The following is a 22,881-nucleotide window of genomic DNA, read 5'->3' on the forward strand; positions in this document are numbered from 1 at the left end:
ATTTTCAACTTTGTTCAAATGTGCTGTAACTTTTGTTCCAAATGGTTTTCAAGAGTCTTTCATGGCTTGCCAAGCAGAACTCAGCATGCTAAACTAGTTATATATAGTATTTGCATTGAAATCTTAAGTCAATTTTATCATCAGCTTTCAGTGAAATTTTATTGCTTCTTTCTGCAGCTCTCACTGAAATAAGGCTAATTTTCAACTTTGTTCAAATGTGCTGTAACTTTTGTTCCAAATGGTTTTAAAGAGTCTTTCATGGCTTGCCAAGCAGAACTGAGCATGCTAAACTAGTTATATATAGTATTTGCATTGAAATATTAAGTCAATTTTATCATCAGCTTTCAGTGAAATTTTATTGCTTCTTTCTGCAGCTCTCACTGAAATAAGGCTAATTTTCAACTTTGTTCAAATATGCTGTAACTTTTGTTCCAAATGGTTTTCAAGAGTCTTTCATGGCTTGCCAAGCAGAACTCAGCATGCTAAACTAGTTATATATAGTATTTGCATTGAAATCTTAAGTCAATTTTATCATCAGCTTTCAGTGAAATTTTATTGCTTCTTTCTGCAGCTCTCACTGAAATAAGGCTAATTTTCAACTTTGTTCAAATGTGCTGTAACTTTTGTTCCAAATGGTTTTAAAGAGTCTTTCATGGCTTGCCAAGCAGAACTGAGCATGCTAAACTAGTTATATATAGTATTTGCATTGAAATATTAAGTCAATTTTATCATCAGCTTTCAGTGAAATTTTATTGCTTCTTTCTGCAGCTCTCACTGAAATAAGGCTAATTTTCAACTTTGTTCAAATGTGCTGTAACTTTTGTTCCAAATGGTTTTCAAGAGTCTTTCATGGCTTGCCAAGCAGAACTCAGCATGCTAAACTAGTTATATATAGTATTTGCATTGAAATATTAAGTCAATTTTATCATCAGCTTTCAGTGAAATTTTATTGCTTCTTTCTGCAGCTCTCACTGAAATAATGCTAATTTTCAACTTTGTTCAAATGTGCTGTAACTTTTGTTCCAAATGGTTTTCAATAGTCTTTCATGGCTTGCCAAGCAGAACTCAGCATGCTAAACTAGTTATATATAGTATTTGCATTGAAATCTTAAGTCAATTTTATCATCAGCTTTCAGTGAAATTTTATTGCTTCTTTCTGCAGCTCTCACTGAAATAAGGCTAATTTTCAACTTTGTTCAAATGTGCTGTAACTTTTGTTCCAAATGGTTTTCAAGAGTCTTTCATGGCTTGCCAAGCAGAACTCAGCATGCTAAACTAGTTATATATAGTATTTGCATTGAAATATTAAGTCAATTTTATCATCAGCTTTCAGTGAAATTTTATTGCTTCTTTCTGCAGCTCTCACTGAAATAAGGCTAATTTTCAACTTTGTTCAAATGTGCTGTAACTCTTGTTCCAAATGGTTTTCAAGAGTCTTTCATGGCTTGCCAAGCAGAACTCAGCATGCTAAACTAGTTATATATAGTATTTGCATTGAAATCTTAAGTCAATTTTATCATCAGCTTTCAGTGAAATTGAAACACTTGTACACTTGTACATAGTGTTTGTATTGAAATATTAAGAACTTTTTGGAAGCATTTTTCATTTGCCTTTGAAAAAAAAAAGTTCCCCACAACATTCATCTCAAAAAAATTCTTCCTTCAGAAAAAAAAAATTCGTAAAAAAATTCTTCCTATGTTAAAAAAAATCTTCCTCTCAAAATGTAATCTTCCACCAAAAAGAAAAATTTTGCCCAAACTTTTTTTCCAAATGGTTTTCAAGAGTCTTTCACAGCTTTCCAAGCTGAACTCAGGATGCCAAACAAGTTGTACATAGTGTTTGTATTGAAATATTAAGAACATTTTGGAAGCAGTTTTCATTTGCCTTTGAAAAAAAAAAAAGCTCCCTACAACAGTCACATCAAAAAAATTCTTCCTTCAGAAAAAAAAAATCGTAAAAAAATTCTTCCTATGTTAAAAAAATGTTCCTCTCAAAATATAGTATTCCATCAAAAAGAAAAATTTTCTCTAACTTTTTTCCCAAATGGTTTTCAAGAGTCTTTCACAGCTTGCCAAGCTGAACTCTGGATGCCAAACAAGTTGTACATAGTGTTTGTATTGAAATATTAACAACAAATATGCCATTGAAAAAAAAAAGTTCCCCACAACAGTCACTTCAAAAAAATTCTTCCTTCAGAAAAAAAAAATCGTAAAAAAAAAATTCTTCCTATGTTAAAAAAAATCTTCCTCTCAAAATGTAATCTTCCACCAAAAAGAAAAATTTTGCCCAAACTTTTTTTCCAAATGGTTTTCAAGTCTTTCACAGATTGCCAAGCTGAACTCAGGATGCCAAACAAGTTGTACATAGTGTTTGTATTGAAATATTAAGAAAACATATGCCTTTGAAAAGAAAAAAGTTCCCCACAACAGTCACCTCAAAAAAATTCTTCCTTCAGAAAAAAAAAAATTCGTAAAAAAATTCTTCCTATGTTAAAAAAAATCTTCCTCTCAAAATATAATCTTCCACCAAAAAGAAAAATGTTGCTAAAACTTTTTTTCCAAATGGTTTTCAAGAGTATTTCACAGCTTGCCAAGCTGAACTCAGGATTCCAAACATTGCAATAAGAAGAAAATTTCGATAGCAGTTTTCATATGCCATTGAAAAAAAAAAGTTCCCCACAACAGTCACCTCAAAAAAATTCTTCCTTCAGAAAAAAAAAATTCGTAAAAAAATTCTTCCTATGTTAAAAAAAATCTTCATCTCAAAATATAATCTTCCACCAAAAAGGAAAATTTTGCCCAAACTTTTTTTCCAAATGGTTTTCAAGAGTGTTTCACAGCTTGCCAAGCTGAACTCAGGATGCCAAATATTGCAATAAAAAGAACATTTCGGTAGCAGTTTTCATATGCCATTGAAAAAAAAAAAAGTTCACAACAGTCACCTAAAAAAAAATTCTTCCTTCAGAAAAAAAGAATCGTAAAAAAATTCTTCCTATGTTAAAAAAAAGTTCCTCTCAAAATATAATCTTCCACCGAAAAGGAAAATTTTGCCCAAACTTTTTTTCCAAATGGTTTTCAAGAGTGTTTCACAGCTTGCCAAGCTGAACTCAGGATGCCAAACATTGCAATAAGAAGAACGTTTCGATAGCAGTTTTCATATGCCATTGAAAAAAAAAAGTTCCCCACAAAAGTCACCTCAAAAAAATTCTTCCTTCAGAAAAAAAAAAATTCGTAAAAAAAATTCTTCCTATGTTAAAAAAAATCTTCGTCTCAAAATATAGTCTTCCACCAAAAAGAAAAATTTTGCTCAAACTTTTTTTCCAAATGGTTTTCAAGAGTATTTCACAGCTTGCCAAGCTGAACTCAGGATTCCAAACAAGTTGTACTTTCAATTATTTGCATTGAAATATCAAGCAGATTTCAGAAGCAGTTTTCATTTGCCTTCAAAAAAAGAATTCCCACTGTCAACCGAAAAAAAATTCTTCCTCCAAAAAAAACCAATGTCGATAAAAAAAATCTTCCTGTGATAAAAGAAATCTTCCTCTCAAAATATAATCTTCCACCAAAAAGAAAAATTTTGCTCAAACTTTTTTTCAGCTTTCAGTGAAATTTTATTGCTTCTTTCTGCAGCTCTCACTGAAATAAGGCTAATTTTCAACTTTGTTCAAATGTGCTGTAACTTTTGTTCCAAATGGTTTTCAAGAGTCTTTCATGGCTTGCCAAGCAGAACTCAGCATGCTAAACTAGTTATATATAGTATTTGCATTGAAATATTAAGTCAATTTTATCATCAGCTTTCACTGAAATTTTATTGCTTCTTTCTGCAGCTCTCACTGAAATAAGGCTAATTTTCAACTTTGTTCAAATGTGCTGTAACTTTTGTTCCAAATGGTTTTCAAGAGTCTTTCATGGCTTGCCAAGCAGAACTCAGCATGCTAAACTAGTTATATATAGTATTTGCATTGAAATCTTAAGTCAATTTTATCATCAGCTTTCAGTGAAATTTTATTGCTTCTTTCTGCAGCTCTCACTGAAATAAGGCTAATTTTCAACTTTGTTCAAATGTGCTGTAACTTTTGTTCCAAATGGTTTTCAAGAGTCTTTCATGGCTTGCCAAGCAGAACTCAGCATGCTAAACTAGTTATATATAGTATTTGCATTGAAATATTAAGTCAATTTTATCATCAGCTCTCAGTGAAATTTTATTGCTTCTTTCTGCAGCTCTCACTGAAATAAGGCTAATTTTCAACTTTGTTCAAATGTGCTGTAACTTTTGTTCCAAATGGTTTTCAAGAGTCTTTCATGGCTTGCCAAGCAGAACTCAGCATGCTAAACTAGTTATATATAGTATTTGCATTGAAATATTAAGTCAATTTTATCATCAGCTTTCAGTGAAATTTTATTGCTTCTTTCTGCAGCTCTCACTGAAATAAGGCTAATTTTCAACTTTGTTCAAATGTGCTGTAACTTTTGTTCCAAATGGTTTTCAAGAGTCTTTCATGGCTTGCCAAGCAGAACTCAGCATGCTAAACTAGTTATATATAGTATTTGCATTGAAATCTTAAGTCAATTTTATCATCAGCTTTCAGTGAAATTGTATTGCTTCTTTCTGCAGCTCTCACTGAAATAAGGCTAATTTTCAACTTTGTTCAAATGTGCTGTAACTTTTGTTCCAAATGGTTTTCAAGAGTCTTTCATGGCTTGCCAAGCAGAACTCAGCATGCTAAACTAGTTATATATAGTATTTGCATTGAAATCTTAAGTCAATTTTATCATCAGCTTTCAGTGAAATTGTATTGCTTCTTTCTGCAGCTCTCACTGAAATAAGGCTAATTTTCAACTTTGTTCAAATGTGCTGTAACTTTTGTTCCAAATGGTTTTCAAGAGTCTTTCATGGCTTGCCAAGCAGAACTCAGCATGCTAAACTAGTTATATATAGTATTTGCATTGAATTCTTAAGTCAATTTTATCATCAGCTTTCAGTGAAATTGAAACACTTGTACACTTGTACATAGTGTTTGTATTGAAATATTAAGAACTTTTTGGAAGCATTTTTCATTTGCCTTTGAAAAACAAAAGTTCCCCACAACATTCATCTCAAAAAAATTCTTCCTTCAGAAAAAAAAAATTCGTAAAAAAATTCTTCCTATGTTAAAAAAAATCTTCCTCTCAAAATGTAATCTTCCACCAAAAAGAAAAATTTTGCCCAAACTTTTTTTCCAAATGGTTTTCAAGAGTCTTTCACAGATTGCCAAGCTGAACTCAGGATGCCAAAAAAGTTGTACATAGTGTTTGTATTGAAATATTAAGAACACATATGCCATTGAAAAGAAAAAAGTTCCCCACAACAGTCACCTCAAAAAAATTCATCCTTGAGAAAAAAAAAAATTCTTCCTTTTGTAAAAAAAAATCTTCCTCTCAAAATATAATCTTCCACCAAAAAGAAAAATTTTGCTCAAACTTTTTTTCCAAATGGTTTTCAAGAGTCTTTCACAGCTTTCCAAGCTGAACTCAGGATGCCAAACAAGTTGTACATAGTGTTTGTATTGAAATATTAAGAACATTTTGGAAGCAGTTTTCATTTGCCTTTGAAAAAAAAAAAAGTTCCCTACAACAGTCACATCAAAAAAATTCTTCCTTCAGAAAAAAAAAATCGTAAAAAATTCTTCCTATGTTAAAAAAATGTTCCTCTCAAAATATAGTATTCCACCAAAAAGAAAAATTTCCTCTAACTTTTTTTCCAAATGGTTTTCAAGAGTCTTTCACAGCTTGCCAAGCTGAACTCTGGATGCCAAACAAGTTGTACATAGTGTTTGTATTGAAATATTAAGAACAAATATGCCATTGAAAAAAAAAAGTTCCCAAAAAACAGTCACTTCAAAAAAATTCTTCCTTCAGAAAAAAAAAATCGTAAAAAAATTCTTCCTATGTTAAAAAAAATCTTCCTCTCAAAATGTAATCTTCCACCAAAAAGAAAAATTTTGCCCAAACTTTTTTTCCAAATGGATTTCAAGTCTTTCACAGATTGCCAAGCTGAACTCAGGATGCCAAACAAGTTGTACATAGTGTTTGTATTGAAATATTAAGAAAACATATGCCATTGAAAAAAAAAGTTCCCCACAACAGTCACCTCAAAAAAATTCTTCCTTCAGAAAAAAAGAAATTCGTAAAAAAATTCTTCCTATGTTAAAAAAAATCTTCATCTCAAAATATAATCTTCCACCAAAAAGGAAAATTTTGCCCAAACTTTTTTTCCAAATGGTTTTCAAGAGTGTTTCACAGCTTGCCAAGCTGAACTCAGGATGCCAAACATTGCAATAAGAAGAACATTTCGGTAGCAGTTTTCATATGCCATTGAAAAAAAAAAAAGTTCACCACAACAGTCACCTCAAAAAAATTCTTCCTTCAGAAAAAAAAAATCGTAAAAAAATTCTTCCTATGTTAAAAAAAATGTTCCTCTCAAAATATAATCTTCCACCAAAAAGGAAAATTTTGCCCAAACTTTTTTTCCAAATGGTTTTCAAGAGTGTTTCACAGCTTGCCAAGCTGAACTCAGGATGCCAAACATTGCAATAAGAAGAACGTTTCGATAGCAGTTTTCATATGCCATTGAAAAAAAAAAGTTCCCCACAACAGTCACCTCAAAAAAATTCTTCCTTCAGAAAAAAAAAAATTCGTAAAAAATATTCTTCCTATGTTAAAAAAAATCTTCGTCTCAAAATATAGTCTTCCACCAAAAAGAAAAATTTTGCTCAAACTTTTTTTCCAAATGGTTTTCAAGAGTATTTCACAGCTTGCCAAGCTGAACTCAGGATTCCAAACATTGCAATAAGAAGAACGTTTCGGTAGCAGTTTTAATATGCCATTGAAAAAAAAAAGTTCCCCACAACAGTCACCTCAAAAAAATTCTTCTTTCAGAAAAAAAAAATTCGTAAAAAAATTCTTCCTATGTTAAAAAAAATCTTCCTCTCAAAATATAATCTTCCACCAAAAAGAAAAATTTTGCCCAAACTTTTTTTCCAAATGGTTTTCAAGAGTCTTTCACAGATTGCAAAGCTGAACTCAGGATGCCAAACAAGTTGTACATAGTGTTTGTATTGAAATATTAAGAACACATATGCCATTGAAAAGAAAAAAGTTCCCCACAAAAGTCACCTCAAAAAAATTCATCCTTGACAAAAAAAAAATTCGTAAGAAAAATTCTTCCTTTGTTAAAAAAAATCTTCCTCTCAAAATATAATCTTCCACCAAAAAGAAAAATTTTGCTCAAACTTTTTTTCCAAATGGTTTTCAAGAGTTTTTCACAGCTTTCCAAGCTGAACTCAGGATGCCAAACAAGTTGTAAATAGTGTTTGTATTGAAATGTTAAGAACATTTTGGAAGCAGTTTTCATTTCCTTTTGAAAAAAAAAAAAGTTCCCTACAACAGTCACATCAAAAAAATTCTTCCTTCAGAAAAAAAAAATCGTAAAAAAATGTTTCCTTTGTTAAAAAAATGTTCCTCTCAAAATATAGTATTCCACCAAAAAGAAAAATTTCCTATAACTTTTTTTCCAAATGGTTTTCAAGAGTCTTTCACAGCTTGCCAAGCTGAACTCTGGATGCCAAACAAGTTGTACATAGTGTTTGTATTGAAATATTAAGAACAAATATGCCATTGAAAAAAAAAAGTTCCCCACAACAGTCACTTCAAAAGAATTCTTCCTTCAGAAAAAAAAAATCGTAAAAAAATTCTTCCTATGTTAAAAAAAATCTTCCTCTCGAAATGTAATCTTCCACCAAAAAGAAAAATTTTGCCCAAACTTTTTTTCCAAATGGTTTTCAAGTCTTTCACAGATTGCCAAGCTGAACTCAGGATGCCAAACAAGTTGTACATAGTGTTTGTATTGAAATATTAAGAAAACATATGCCATTGAAAAAAAAAGTTCCCCACAACAGTCACCTCAAAAAAATTCTTCCTTCAGAAAAAAAGAAATTCGTAAAAAAATTCTTCCTATGTTAAAAAAAATCTTCATCTCAAAATATAATCTTCCACCAAAAAGGAAAATTTTGCCCAAACTTTTTTTCCAAATGGTTTTCAAGAGTGTTTCACAGCTTGCCAAGCTGAACTCAGGATGCCAAACATTGCAATAAGAAGAACATTTCGGTAGCAGTTTTCATATGCCATTGAAAAAAAAAAAAGTTCACCACAACAGTCACCTCAAAAAAATTCTTCCTTCAGAAAAAAAAAATCGTAAAAAAATTCTTCCTATGTTAAAAAAAATGTTCCTCTCAAAATATAATCTTCCACCAAAAAGGAAAATTTTGCCCAAACTTTTTTTCCAAATGGTTTTCAAGAGTGTTTCACAGCTTACCAAGCTGAACTCAGGATGCCAAACATTGCAATAAGAAGAACGTTTCGATAGCAGTTTTCATATGCCATTGAAAAAAAAAAGTTCCCCACAACAGTCACCTCAAAAAAATTCTTCCTTCAGAAAAAAAAAAATTCGTAAAAAATATTCTTCCTATGTCAAAAAAAATCTTCGTCTCAAAATATAGTCTTCCACCAAAAAGAAAAATTTTGCTTAAACTTTTTTTCCAAATGGTTTTCAAGAGTCTTTCACAGATTGCCAAGCTGAACTCAGGATGCCAAACAAGTTGTACATAGTGTTTGTATTGAAATATTAAGAACACATATGCCATTGAAAAGAAAAAAGTTCCCCACAAAAGTCACCTCAAAAAAATTCATCCTTGAGAAAAAAAAAAATTCGTAAGAAAAATTCTTCCTTTGTTAAAAAAAATCTTCCTCTCAAAATATAATCTTCCACCAAAAAGAAAAATTTTGCTCAAACTTTTTTTCCAAATGGTTTTCAAGAGTTTTTCACAGCTTTCCAAGCTGAACTCAGGATGCCAAACAAGTTGTACATAGTGTTTGTATTGAAATATTAAGAACATTTTGGAAGCAGTTTTCATTTCCTTTTGAAAAAAAAAAAAGTTCCCTACAACAGTCACATCAAAAAAATTCTTCCTTCGGAAAAAAAAAATCGTAAAAAAATGTTTCCTATGTTAAAAAAATGTTCCTCTCAAAATATAGTATTCCACCAAAAAGAAAAATTTCCTATAACTTTTTTTCCAAATGGTTTTCAAGAGTCTTTCACAGCTTGCCAAGCTGAACTCTGGATGCCAAACAAGTTGTACATAGTGTTTGTATTGAAATATTAAGAACAAATATGCCATTGAAAAAAAAAAGTTCCCCACAACAGTCACTTCAAAGGAATTCTTCCTTCAGAAAAAAAAAATCGTAAAAAAATTCTTCCTATGTTAAAAAAAATCTTCCTCTCGAAATGTAATCTTCCACCAAAAAGAAAAATTTTGCCCAAACTTTTTTTCCAAATGGTTTTCAAGTCTTTCACAGATTGCCAAGCTGAACTCAGGATGCCAAACAAGTTGTACATAGTGTTTGTATTGAAATATTAAGAAAATATATGCCATTGAAAAGAAAAAAGTTCCCCACAACAGTCACCTCAAAAAAATTCTTCCTTCAGAAAAAAAAAAATTCGTAAAAAAATTCTTCCTATGTTAAAAAAAATCTTCATCTCAAAATATAATCTTCCACCAAAAAGAAAAATTTTGCTCAAATTTTTTTTCCAAATGGTTTTCTAGAGTCTTTCACAGCTTGCCAAGCTGAACTCAGGATGCCAAACATTGCAAAAAAAGAAGAACATTTCGGTAGCAGTTTTCATATGCCATTGAAAAAAAACAAAGGTTCACCACAACAGTCACCTCAAAAAAATTCTTCCTTCAGAAAAAAAAAATCGTAAAAAAATTCTTCCTATGTTAAAAAAAATGTTCCTCTCAAAATATAATCTTCCACCAAAAAGGAAAATTTTGCCCAAACTTTTTTTCCAAATGGTTTTCAAGAGTGTTTCACAGCTTGCCAAGCTGAACTCAGGATTCCAAACAAGTTGTACTTTCAATTATTTGCATTGAAATATAAAGCGGATTTCAGAAGCAGTTTTCATTTGCCTTCAAAAAAAGAATTCCCACTGTCAACCGAAAAAAAATTCTTCCTCCAAAAAAAACCAATGTCGATAAAAAAAATCTTCCTGTGATAAAAGAAATCTTCCTCTCAAAATATAATCTTCCACCAAAAAGAAAAATTTTGCTCAAACTTTTTTTCAGCTTTCAGTGAAATTTTATTGCTTCTTTCTGCAGCTCTCACTGAAATAAGGCTAATTTTCAACTTTGTTCAAATGTGCTGTAACTTTTGTTCCAAATGGTTTTCAAGAGTCTTTCATGGCTTGCCAAGCAGAACTCAGCATGCTAAACTAGTAATATAGAGTATTTGCATTGAAATCTTAAGTCAATTTTATCATCAGCTTTCAGTGAAATTTTATTGCTTCTTTCTGCAGCTCTCACTGAAATAAGCCTAATTTTCAACTTTGTTCAAATGTGCTGTAACTTTTGTTCCAAATGGTTTTCAAGAGTCTTTCATGGCTTGCCAAGCAGAACTCAGCATGCTAAACTAGTTATATATAGTATTTGCATTGAAATCTTAAGTCAATTTTATCATCAGCTTTCAGTGAAATTTTATTGCTTCTTTCTGCAGCTCTCACTGAAATAAGGCTAATTTTCAACTTTTTTCAAATGTGCTGTAACTTTTGTTCCAAATGTTTTTCAAGAGTCTTTCATGGCTTGCCAAGCAGAACTCAGCATGCTAAACTAGTTATATATAGTATTTGCATTGAAATATTAAGTCAATTTTATCATCAGCTTTCAGTGAAATTTTATTGCTTCTTTCTGCAGCTCTCACTGAAATAAGGCTAATTTTCAACTTTGTTCAAATGTGCTGTAACTTTTGTTCCAAATGGTTTTCAAGAGACTTTCATAGCTTGCCAAGCAGAACTCAGCATGCTAAACTAGTTATATATAGTATTTGCATTGAAATCTTAAGTCAATTTTATCATCAGCTTTCAGTGAAATTTTATTGCTTCTTTCTGCAGCTCTCACTGAAATAAGCCTAATTTTCAACTTTGTTCAAATGTGCTGTAACTTTTGTTCCAAATGGTTTTCAAGAGTCTTTCATGGCTTGCCAAGCAGAACTCAGCATGCTAAACTAGTTATATAAAGTATTTGCATTGAAATCTTAAGTCAATTTTATCATCAGCTTTCAGTAAAATTGAAACACTTGTACACTTGTACATAGTGTTTTATTGAAATATTAAGAACTTTTTGGAAGCATTTTTCATTTGGCTTTGAAAAAAAAAAGTTCCCCACAACATTCATCTCAAAAAAATTCTTCCTTCAGAAAAAAAAAATTCGTAAAAAAATTCTTCCTATGTTAAAAAAAATCTTCCTCTCAAAATGTAATCTTCCACCAAAAAGAAAAATTTTGCCCAAACTTTTTTTCCAAATGGTTTTCAAGAGTCTTTCACAGATTGCCAAGCTGAACTCAGGATGCCAAACAAGTTGTACATAGTGTTTGTATTGAAATATTAAGAACACATATGCCATTGAAAAAAAAAAAGTTCCCTACAACAGTCACATCAAAAAAATTCTTCCTTCAGAAAAAAAAAATCGTAAAAAAATTCTTCCTATGTTAAAAAAAATGTTCCTCTCAAAATATAATCTTCCACCAAAAAGGAAAATTTTGCCCAAACTTTTTTTCCAAATGGTTTTCAAGAGTGTTTCACAGCTTGCCAAGCTGAACTCAGGTTGCCAAACATTGCAATAAGAAGAACATTTCGGTAGCAGTTTTCATATGCCATTGAAAAAAAAAAAGTTCACCACAACAGTCACCTCAAAAAAATTCTTCCTTCAGAAAAAAAAAATCGTAAAAAAATTCTTCCTATGTTAAAAAAAATGTTCCTCTCAAAATATAATCTTCCACCAAAAAGGAAAATTTTGCCCAAACTTTTTTTCCAAATGGTTTTCAAGAGTGTTTCACAGCTTTCCAAGCTGAACTCAGGATTCCAAACATTGCAATAAGAAGAACGTTTTGGTAGCAGTTTTCATATGCCATTGAAAAAAAAAAGTTCCCCACAACAGTCACCTCAAAAAAATTCTTCTTTCAGAAAAAAAAAATTCGTAAAAAAATTCTTCCTATGTTAAAAAAAATCTTCCTCTCAAAATATAATCTTCCACCAAAAAGGAAAATTTTGCCCAAACTTTTTTTCCAAATGGTTTTCAAGAGTGTTTCACAGCTTGCCAAGCTGAACTCAGGATGCCAAACATTGCAATAAGAAGAACATTTCGGTAGCAGTTTTCATATGCCATTGAAAAAAAAAAAGTTCACCACAACAGTCACCTCAAAAAAATTCTTCCTTCAGAAAAAAAAAATCGTAAAAAAATTCTTCCTATGTTAAAAAAAATGTTCCTCTCAAAATATAATCTTCCACCAAAAAGGAAAATTTTGCCCAAACTTTTTTTCCAAATGGTTTTCAAGAGTGTTTCACAGCTTGCCAAGCTGAACTCAGGATGCCAAACATTGCAATAAGAAGAACATTTCGGTAGCAGTTTTCATATGCCATTGAAAAAAAAAAAAGTTCACCACAACAGTCACCTCAAAAAAATTCTTCCTTCAGAAAAAAAAAATCGTAAAAAAATTCTTCCTATGTTAAAAAAAATGTTCCTCTCAAAATATAATCTTCCACCAAAAAGGAAAATTTTGCCCAAACTTTTTTTCCAAATGGTTTTCAAGAGTGTTTCACAGCTTGCCAAGCTGAACTCAGGATTCCAAACATTGCAATAAGAAGAACGTTTCGGTAGCAGTTTTCATATGCCATTGAAAAAAAAAAGTTCCCCACAACAGTCACCTCAAAAAAATTCTTCTTTCAGAAAAAAAAAATTCGTAAAAAAATTCTTCCTATGTTAAAAAAAATCTTTCTCTCAAAATATAATCTTCCACCAAAAAGGAAAATTTTGCCCAAACTTTTTTTCCAAATGGTTTTCAAGAGTGTTTCACAGCTTGCCAAGCTGAACTCAGGATGCCAAACATTGCAATAAGAAGAACATTTCGATAGCAGTTTTCATATGCCATTGAAAAAAAAAAAGTTCACAACCACAGTCACCTCAAAAAAATTCTTCCTTCAGAAAAAAAAAATCGTAAAAAAATTCTTCCTATGTTAAAAAAAATTTTCCTCTCAAAATATAATCTTCCACCAAAAAGGAAAATTTTGCCCAAACTTTTTTTCCAAATGGTTTTCAAGAGTGTTTCACAGCTTGCCAAGCTGAACTCAGGATGCCAAACATTGCAATAAGAAGAACGTTTCGATAGCAGTTTTCATATGCCATTGAAAAAAAAAAGTTCCCCACAAAAGTCACCTCAAAAAAATTCTTCCTTCAGAAAAAAAAAATTCGTAATAAAAATTTTTCCTATGTTAAAAAAAATTTTCCTCTCAAAATATAGTCTTCCACCAAAAAGAAAAATTTTGCTCAAACTTTTTTTCCAAATGGTTTTCAAGAGTATTTCACAGCTTGCCAAGCTGAACTCAGGATTCCAAACAAGTTGTACTTTCAATTATTTGCATTGAAATATAAAGCAGATTTCAGAAGCAGTTTTCATTTGCCTTCAAAAAAAGAATTCCCACTGTCAACCGAAAAAAAATTCTTCCTCCAAAAAAAACCAATGTCGATAAAAAAAATCTTCCTGTGATAAAAGAAATCTTCCTCTCAAAATATAATCTTCCACCAAAAAGAAAAATTTTGCTCAAACTTTTTTTCAGCTTTCAGTGAAATTTTATTGCTTCTTTCTGCAGCTCTCACTGAAATAAGGCTAATTTTCAACTTTGTTCAAATGTGCTGTAACTTTTGTTCCAAATGGTTTTCAAGAGTCTTTCATGGCTTGCCAAGCAGAACTCAGCATGCTAAACTAGTTATATATAGTATTTGCATTGAAATCTTAAGTCAATTTTATCATCAGCTTTCAGTGAAATTTTATTGCTTCTTTCTGCAGCTCTCACTGAAATAAGCCTAATTTTCAACTTTGTTCAAATGTGCTGTAACTTTTGTTCCAAATGGTTTTCAAGAGTCTTTCATGGCTTGCAAAGCAGAACTCAGCATGCTAAACTAGTTATATATAGTATTTGCATTGAAATCTTAAGTCAATTTTATCATCAGCTTTCAGTGAAATTTTATTGCTTCTTTCTGCAGCTCTCACTGAAATAAGCCTAATTTTCAACTTTGTTCAAATGTGCTGTAACTTTTGTTCCAAATGGTTTTCAAGAGTCTTTCATGGCTTGCCAAGCAGAACTCAGCATGCTAAACTAGTAATATATAGTATTTGCATTGAAATCTTAAGTCAATTTTATCATCAGCTTTCAGTGAAATTTTATTGCTTCTTTCTGCAGCTCTCACTGAAATAAGCCTAATTTTCAACTTTGTTCAAATGTGCTGTAACTTTTGTTCCAAATGGTTTTCAAGAGTCTTTCATGGCTTGCCAAGCAGAACTCAGCATGCTAAACTAGTTATATATAGTATTTGCATTGAAATCTTAAGTCAATTTTATCATCAGCTTTCAGTGAAATTTTATTGCTTCTTTCTGCAGCTCTCACTGAAATAAGGCTAATTTTCAACTTTGTTCAAATGTGCTGTAACTTTTGTTCCAAATGGTTTTCAAGAGTCTTTCATGGCTTGCCAAGCAGAACTCAGCATGCTAAACTAGTTATATATAGTATTTGCATTGAAATCTTAAGTCAATTTTATCATCAGCTTTCAGTGAAATTTTATTGCTTCTTTCTGCAGCTCTCACTGAAATAAGGCTAATTTTCAACTTTTTTCAAATGTGCTGTAACTTTTGTTCCAAATGTTTTTCAAGAGTCTTTCATGGCTTGCCAAGCAGAACTCAGCATGCTAAACTAGTTATATATAGTATTTGCATTGAAATATTAAGTCAATTTTATCATCAGCTTTCAGTGAAATTTTATTGCTTCTTTCTGCAGCTCTCACTGAAATAAGGCTAATTTTCAACTTTGTTCAAATGTGCTGTAACTTTTGTTCCAAATGGTTTTCAAGAGTCTTTCATGGCTTGCCAAGCAGAACTCAGCATGCTAAACTAGTTATATATAGTATTTGCATTGAAATCTTAAGTCAATTTTATCATCAGCTTTCAGTGAAATTTTATTGCTTCTTTCTGCAGCTCTCACTGAAATAAGCCTAATTTTCAACTTTGTTCAAATGTGCTGTAACTTTTGTTCCAAATGGTTTTCAAGAGTCTTTCATGGCTTGCCAAGCAGAACTCAGCATGCTAAACTAGTTATATAAAGTATTTGCATTGAAATCTTAAGTCAATTTTATCATCAGCTTTCAGTGAAATTGAAACACTTGTACACTTGTACATAGTGTTTTATTGAAATATTAAGAACTTTTTGGAAGCATTTTTCATTTGGCTTTGAAAAAAAAAAGTTCCCCACAACATTCATCTCAAAAAAATTCTTCCTTCAGAAAAAAAAAATTCGTAAAAAAATTCTTCCTATGTTAAAAAAAATCTTCCTCTCAAAATGTAATCTTCCACCAAAAAGAAAAATTTTGCCCAAACTTTTTTTCCAAATGGTTTTCAAGAGTCTTTCACAGATTGCCAAGCTGAACTCAGGATGCCAAACAAGTTGTACATAGTGTTTGTATTGAAATATTAAGAACACATATGCCATTGAAAAAAAAAAAGTTCCCTACAACAGTCACATCAAAAAAATTCTTCCTTCAGAAAAAAAAAATCGTAAAAAAATTCTTCCTATGTTAAAAAAAATGTTCCTCTCAAAATATAATCTTCCACCAAAAAGGAAAATTTTGCCCAAACTTTTTTTCCAAATGGTTTTCAAGAGTGTTTCACAGCTTGCCAAGCTGAACTCAGGTTGCCAAACATTGCAATAAGAAGAACATTTCGGTAGCAGTTTTCATATGCCATTGAAAAAAAAAAAGTTCACCACAACAGTCACCTCAAAAAAATTCTTCCTTCAGAAAAAAAAAATCGTAAAAAAATTCTTCCTATGTTAAAAAAAATGTTCCTCTCAAAATATAATCTTCCACCAAAAAGGAAAATTTTGCCCAAACTTTTTTTCCAAATGGTTTTCAAGAGTGTTTCACAGCTTTCCAAGCTGAACTCAGGATTCCAAACATTGCAATAAGAAGAACGTTTTGGTAGCAGTTTTCATATGCCATTGAAAAAAAAAAGTTCCCCACAACAGTCACCTCAAAAAAATTCTTCTTTCAGAAAAAAAAAATTCGTAAAAAAATTCTTCCTATGTTAAAAAAAATCTTCCTCTCAAAATATAATCTTCCACCAAAAAGGAAAATTTTGCCCAAACTTTTTTTCCAAATGGTTTTCAAGAGTGTTTCACAGCTTGCCAAGCTGAACTCAGGATGCCAAACATTGCAATAAGAAGAACATTTCGGTAGCAGTTTTCATATGCCATTGAAAAAAAAAAAGTTCACCACAACAGTCACCTCAAAAAAATTCTTCCTTCAGAAAAAAAAAATCGTAAAAAAATTCTTCCTATGTTAAAAAAAATGTTCCTCTCAAAATATAATCTTCCACCAAAAAGGAAAATTTTGCCCAAACTTTTTTTCCAAATGGTTTTCAAGAGTGTTTCACAGCTTGCCAAGCTGAACTCAGGATGCCAAACATTGCAATAAGAAGAACATTTCGATAGCAGTTTTCATATGCCATTGAAAAAAAAAAAGTTCACCACAACAGTCACCTCAAAAAAATTCTTCTTTCAGAAAAAAAAAATTCGTAAAAAAATTCTTCCTATGTTAAAAAAAATCTTCCTCTCAAAATATAATCTTCCACCAAAAAGGAAAATTTTGCCCAAACTTTTTTTCCAAATGGTTTTCAAGAGTGTTTCACAGCTTGCCAAGCTGAACTCAGGATTCCAAACATTGCAATAAGAAGAACGTTTCGGTAGCAGTTTTCATATGCCATTGAAAAAAAAAAGTTCCCCACAACAGTCACCTCAAAAAAATTCTTCTTTCAGAAAAAAAAAATTCGTAAAAAAATTCTTCCTATGTTAAAAAAAATCTTCCTCTCAAAATATAATCTTCCACCAAAAAGGAAAATTTTGCCCAAACTTTTTTTCCAAATGGTTTTCAAGAGTGTTTCACAGCTTGCCAAGCTGAACTCAGGATGCCAAACATTGCAATAAGAAGAACATTTCGATAGCAGTTTTCATATGCCATTGAAAAAAAAAAAGTTCACAACCACAGTCACCTCAAAAAAATTCTTCCTTCAGAAAAAAAAAATCGTAAAAAAATTCTTCCTATGTTAAAAAAAATTTTCCTCTCAAAATATAATCTTCCACCAAAAAGGAAAATTTTGCCCAAACTTTTTTTCCAAATGGTTTTCAAGAGTGTTTCACAGCTTGCCAAGCTGAACTCAGGATGCCAAACATTGCAATAAGAAGAACGTTTCGATAGCAGTTTTCATATGCCATTGAAAAAAAAAAGTTCCCCACAAAAGTCACCTCAAAAAAATTCTTCCTTCAGAAAAAAAAAATTCGTAAAAAAAATTCTTGCTATGTTAAAAAAAATCTTCGTCTCAAAATATAGTCTTCCACCAAAAAGAAAATTTTGCTCAAACTTTTTTTCCAAATGGTTTTCAAGAGTATTTCACAGCTTGCCAAGCTGAACTCAGGATTCCAAACAAGTTGTACTTTCAATTATTTGCATTGAAATATAAAGCAGATTTCAGAAGCAGTTTTCATTTGCCTTCAAAAAAAGAATTCCCACTGTCAACCGAAAAAAAATTCTTCCTCCAAAAAAAACCAATGTCGATAAAAAAAATCTTCCTGTGATAAAAGAAATCTTCCTCTCAAAATATAATCTTCCACCAAAAAGAAAAATTTTGCTCAAACTTTTTTTCAGCTTTCAGTGAAATTTTATTGCTTCTTAGCTAAGGCTAATTTTCAACTTTGTTCAAATGTGCTGTAACTTTTGTTCCAAATGGTTTTCAAGAGTCTTTCATGGCTTGCCAAGCAGAACTCAGCATGCTAAACTAGTTATATATAGTATTTGCATTGAAATCTTAAGTCAATTTTATCATCAGCTTTCAGTGAAATTTTATTGCTTCTTTCTGCAGCTCTCACTGAAATAAGCCTAATTTTCAACTTTGTTCAAATGTGCTGTAACTTTTGTTCCAAATGGTTTTCAAGAGTCTTTCATGGCTTGCAAAGCAGAACTCAGCATGCTAAACTAGTTATATATAGTATTTGCATTGAAATCTTAAGTCAATTTTATCATCAGCTTTCAGTGAAATTTTATTGCTTCTTTCTGCAGCTCTCACTGAAATAAGCCTAATTTTCAACTTTGTTCAAATGTGCTGTAACTTTTGTTCCAAATGGTTTTCAAGAGTCTTTCATGGCTTGCCAAGCAGAACTCAGCATGCTAAACTAGTTATATAAAGTATTTGCATTGAAATCTTAAGTCAATTTTATCATCAGCTTTCAGTGAAATTGAAACACTTGTACACTTGTACATAGTGTTTTATTGAAATATTAAGAACTTTTTGGAAGCATTTTTCATTTGGCTTTGAAAAAAAAAAGTTCCCCACAACATTCATCTCAAAAAAATTCTTCCTTCAGAAAAAAAAAATTCGTAAAAAAATTCTTCCTATGTTAAAAAAAATCTTCCTCTCAAAATGTAATCTTCCACCAAAAAGAAAAATTTTGCCCAAACTTTTTTTCCAAATGGTTTTCAAGAGTCTTTCACAGATTGCCAAGCTGAACTCAGGATGCCAAACAAGTTGTACATAGTGTTTGTATTGAAATATTAAGAACACATATGCCATTGAAAAAAAAAAAGTTCACCACAACAGTCACCTCAAAAAAATTCTTCCTTCAGAAAAAAAAAATCGTAAAAAAATTCTTCCAATGTTAAAAAAAATGTTCCTCTCAAAATATAATCTTCCACCAAAAAGGAAAATTTTGCCCAAACTTTTTTTCCAAATGGTTTTCAAGAGTGTTTCACAGCTTGCCAAGCTGAACTCAGGATGCCAAACATTGCAATAAGAAGAACATTTCGGTAGCAGTTTTCATATGCCATTGAAAAAAAAAAAAGTTCACCACAACAGTCACCTCAAAAAAATTCTTCCTTCAGAAAAAAAAAATCGTAAAAAAATTCTTCCTATGTTAAAAAAAATGTTCCTCTCAAAATATAATCTTCCACCAAAAAGGAAAATTTTGCCCAAACTTTTTTTCCAAATGGTTTTCAAGAGTGTTTCACAGCTTGCCAAGCTGAACTCAGGATTCCAAACATTGCAATAAGAAGAACGTTTCGGTAGCAGTTTTCATATGCCATTGAAAAAAAAAAGTTCCCCACAACAGTCACCTCAAAAAAATTCTTCTTTCAGAAAAAAAAAATTCGTAAAAAAATTCTTCCTATGTTAAAAAAAATCTTCCTCTCAAAATATAATCTTCCACCAAAAAGGAAAATTTTGCCCAAACTTTTTTTCCAAATGGTTTTCAAGAGTGTTTCACAGCTTGCCAAGCTGAACTCAGGATGCCAAACATTGCAATAAGAAGAACATTTCGATAGCAGTTTTCATATGCCATTGAAAAAAAAAAAGTTCACAACCACAGTCACCTCAAAAAAATTCTTCCTTCAGAAAAAAAAAATCGTAAAAAAATTCTTCCTATGTTAAAAAAAATTTTCCTCTCAAAATATAATCTTCCACCAAAAAGGAAAATTTTGCCCAAACTTTTTTTCCAAATGGTTTTCAAGAGTGTTTCACAGCTTGCCAAGCTGAACTCAGGATGCCAAACATTGCAATAAGAAGAACGTTTCGATAGCAGTTTTCATATGCCATTGAAAAAAAAAAGTTCCCCACAAAAGTCACCTCAAAAAAATTCTTCCTTCAGAAAAAAAAAATTCGTAAAAAAAATTCTTCCTATGTTAAAAAAAATCTTCGTCTCAAAATATAGTCTTCCACCAAAAAGAAAAATTTTGCTCAAACTTTTTTTCCAAATGGTTTTCAAGAGTATTTCACAGCTTGCCAAGCTGAACTCAGGATTCCAAACAAGTTGTACTTTCAATTATTTGCATTGAAATATAAAGCAGATTTCAGAAGCAGTTTTCATTTGCCTTCAAAAAAAGAATTCCCACTGTCAACCGAAAAAAAATTCTTCCTCCAAAAAAAACCAATGTCGATAAAAAAAATCTTCCTGTGATAAAAGAAATCTTCCTCTCAAAATATAATCTTCCACCAAAAAGAAAAATTTTGCTCAAACTTTTTTTCAGCTTTCAGTGAAATTTTATTGCTTCTTTCTGCAGCTCTCACTGAAATAAGGCTAATTTTCAACTTTGTTCAAATGTGCTGTAACTTTTGTTCCAAATGGTTTTCAAGAGTCTTTCATGGCTTGCCAAGCAGAACTCAGCATGCTAAACTAGTTATATATAGTATTTGCATTGAAATCTTAAGTCAATTTTATCATCAGCTTTCAGTGAAATTTTATTGCTTCTTTCTGCAGCTCTCACTGAAATAAGCCTAATTTTCAACTTTGTTCAAATGTGCTGTAACTTTTGTTCCAAATGGTTTTCAAGAGTCTTTCATGGCTTGCCAAGCAGAACTCAGCATGCTAAACTAGTAATATATAGTATTTGCATTGAAATCTTAAGTCAATTTTATCATCAGCTTTCAGTGAAATTTTATTGCTTCTTTCTGCAGCTCTCACTGAAATAAGCCTAATTTTCAACTTTGTTCAAATGTGCTGTAACTTTTGTTCCAAATGGTTTTCAAGAGTCTTTCATGGCTTGCCAAGCAGAACTCAGCATGCTAAACTAGTTATATATAGTATTTGCATTGAAATCTTAAGTCAATTTTATCATCAGCTTTCAGTGAAATTTTATTGCTTCTTTCTGCAGCTCTCACTGAAATAAGGCTAATTTTCAACTTTGTTCAAATGTGCTGTAACTTTTGTTCCAAATGGTTTTCAAGAGTCTTTCATGGCTTGCCAAGCAGAACTCAGCATGCTAAACTAGTTATATATAGTATTTGCATTGAAATCTTAAGTCAATTTTATCATCAGCTTTCAGTGAAATTTTATTGCTTCTTTCTGCAGCTCTCACTGAAATAAGGCTAATTTTCAACTTTGTTCAAATGTGCTGTAACTTTTGTTCCAAATGGTTTTCAAGAGTCTTTCATGGCTTGCCAAGCAGAACTCAGCATGCTAAACTAGTTATATATAGTATTTGCATTGAAATCTTAAGTCAATTTTATCATCAGCTTTCAGTGAAATTTTATTGCTTCTTTCTGCAGCTCTCACTGAAATAAGCCTAATTTTCAACTTTGTTCAAATGTGCTGTAACTTTTGTTCCAAATGGTTTTCAAGAGTCTTTCATGGCTTGCCAAGCAGAACTCAGCATGCTAAACTAGTTATATATAGTATTTGCATTGAAATATTAAGTCAATTTTATCATCAGCTTTCAGTGAAATTTTATTGCTTCTTTCTGCAGCTCTCACTGAAATAAGGCTAATTTTCAACTTTGTTCAAATGTGCTGTAACTTTTGTTCCAAATGGTTTTCAAGAGTCTTTCATGGCTTGCCAAGCAGAACTCAGCATGCTAAACTAGTTATATATAGTATTTGCATTTAAATCTTAAGTCAATTTTATCATCAGCTTTCAGTGAAATTTTATTGCTTCTTTCTGCAGCTCTCACTGAAATAAGGCTAATTTTCAACTTTGTTCAAATGTGCTGTAACTTTTGTTCCAAATGGTTTTCAAGAGTCTTTCATGGCTTGCCAAGTAGAACTCAGCATGCTAAACTAGTTATATATAGTATTTGCATTGAAATATTAAGTCAATTTTATCATCAGCTTTCAGTGAAATTTTATTGCTTCTTTTTGCAGCTCTCACTGAAATAAGGCTAATTTTCAACTTTGTTCAAATGTGCTGTAACTTTTGTTCCAAATGGTTTTCAAGAGTCTTTCATGGCTTGCCAAGCAGAACTCAGCATGCTAAACTAGTTATATATAGTATTTGCATTGAAATCTTAAGTCAATTTTATCATCAGCTTTCAGTGAAATTTTATTGCTTCTTTCTGCAGCTCTCACTGAAATAAGGCTAATTTTCAACTTTGTTCAAATGTGCTGTAACTTTTGTTCCAAATGGTTTTCAAGAGTCTTTCATGGCTTGCCAAGCAGAACTCAGCATGCTAAACTAGTTATATATAGTATTTGCATTGAAATATTAAGTCAATTTTATCATCAGCTTTCAGTGAAATTTTATTGCTTCTTTTTGCGGCTCTCACTGAAATAAGGCTAATTTTCAACTTTGTTCAAATGTGCTGTAACTTTTGTTCCAAATGGTTTTCAAGAGTCTTTCATGGCTTGCCAAGCAGAACTCAGCATGCTAAACTAGTTATATATAGTATTTGCATTGAAATATTAAGTCAATTTTATCATCAGCTTTCAGTGAAATTTTATTGCTTCTTTCTGCAGCTCTCACTGAAATAAGGCTAATTTTCAACTTTGTTCAAATGTGCTGTAACTTTTGTTCCAAATGGTTTTCAAGAGTCTTTCATGGCTTGCCAAGCAGAACTCAGCATGCTAAACTAGTTATATATAGTATTTGCATTGAAATCTTAAGTCAATTTTATCATCAGCTTTCAGTGAAATTTTATTGCTTCTTTCTGCAGCTCTCACTGAAATAAGGCTAATTTTCAACTTTGTTCAAATGTGCTGTAACTTTTGTTCCAAATGGTTTTCAAGAGTCTTTCATGGCTTGCCAAGCAGAACTCAGCATGCTAAACTAGTTATATATAGTATTTGCATTGAAATCTTAAGTCAATTTTATCATCAGCTTTCAGTGAAATTTTATTGCTTCTTTCTGCAGCTCTCACTGAAATAAGCCTAATTTTCAACTTTGTTCAAATGTGCTGTAACTTTTGTTCCAAATGGTTTTCAAGAGTCTTTCATG

The sequence above is a fragment of the Ammodytes marinus genome (genome assembly GCF_949987685.1).
Source record: "Ammodytes marinus genome assembly, chromosome: 1".
NCBI lineage: Eukaryota > Metazoa > Chordata > Actinopteri > Uranoscopiformes > Ammodytidae > Ammodytes > Ammodytes marinus.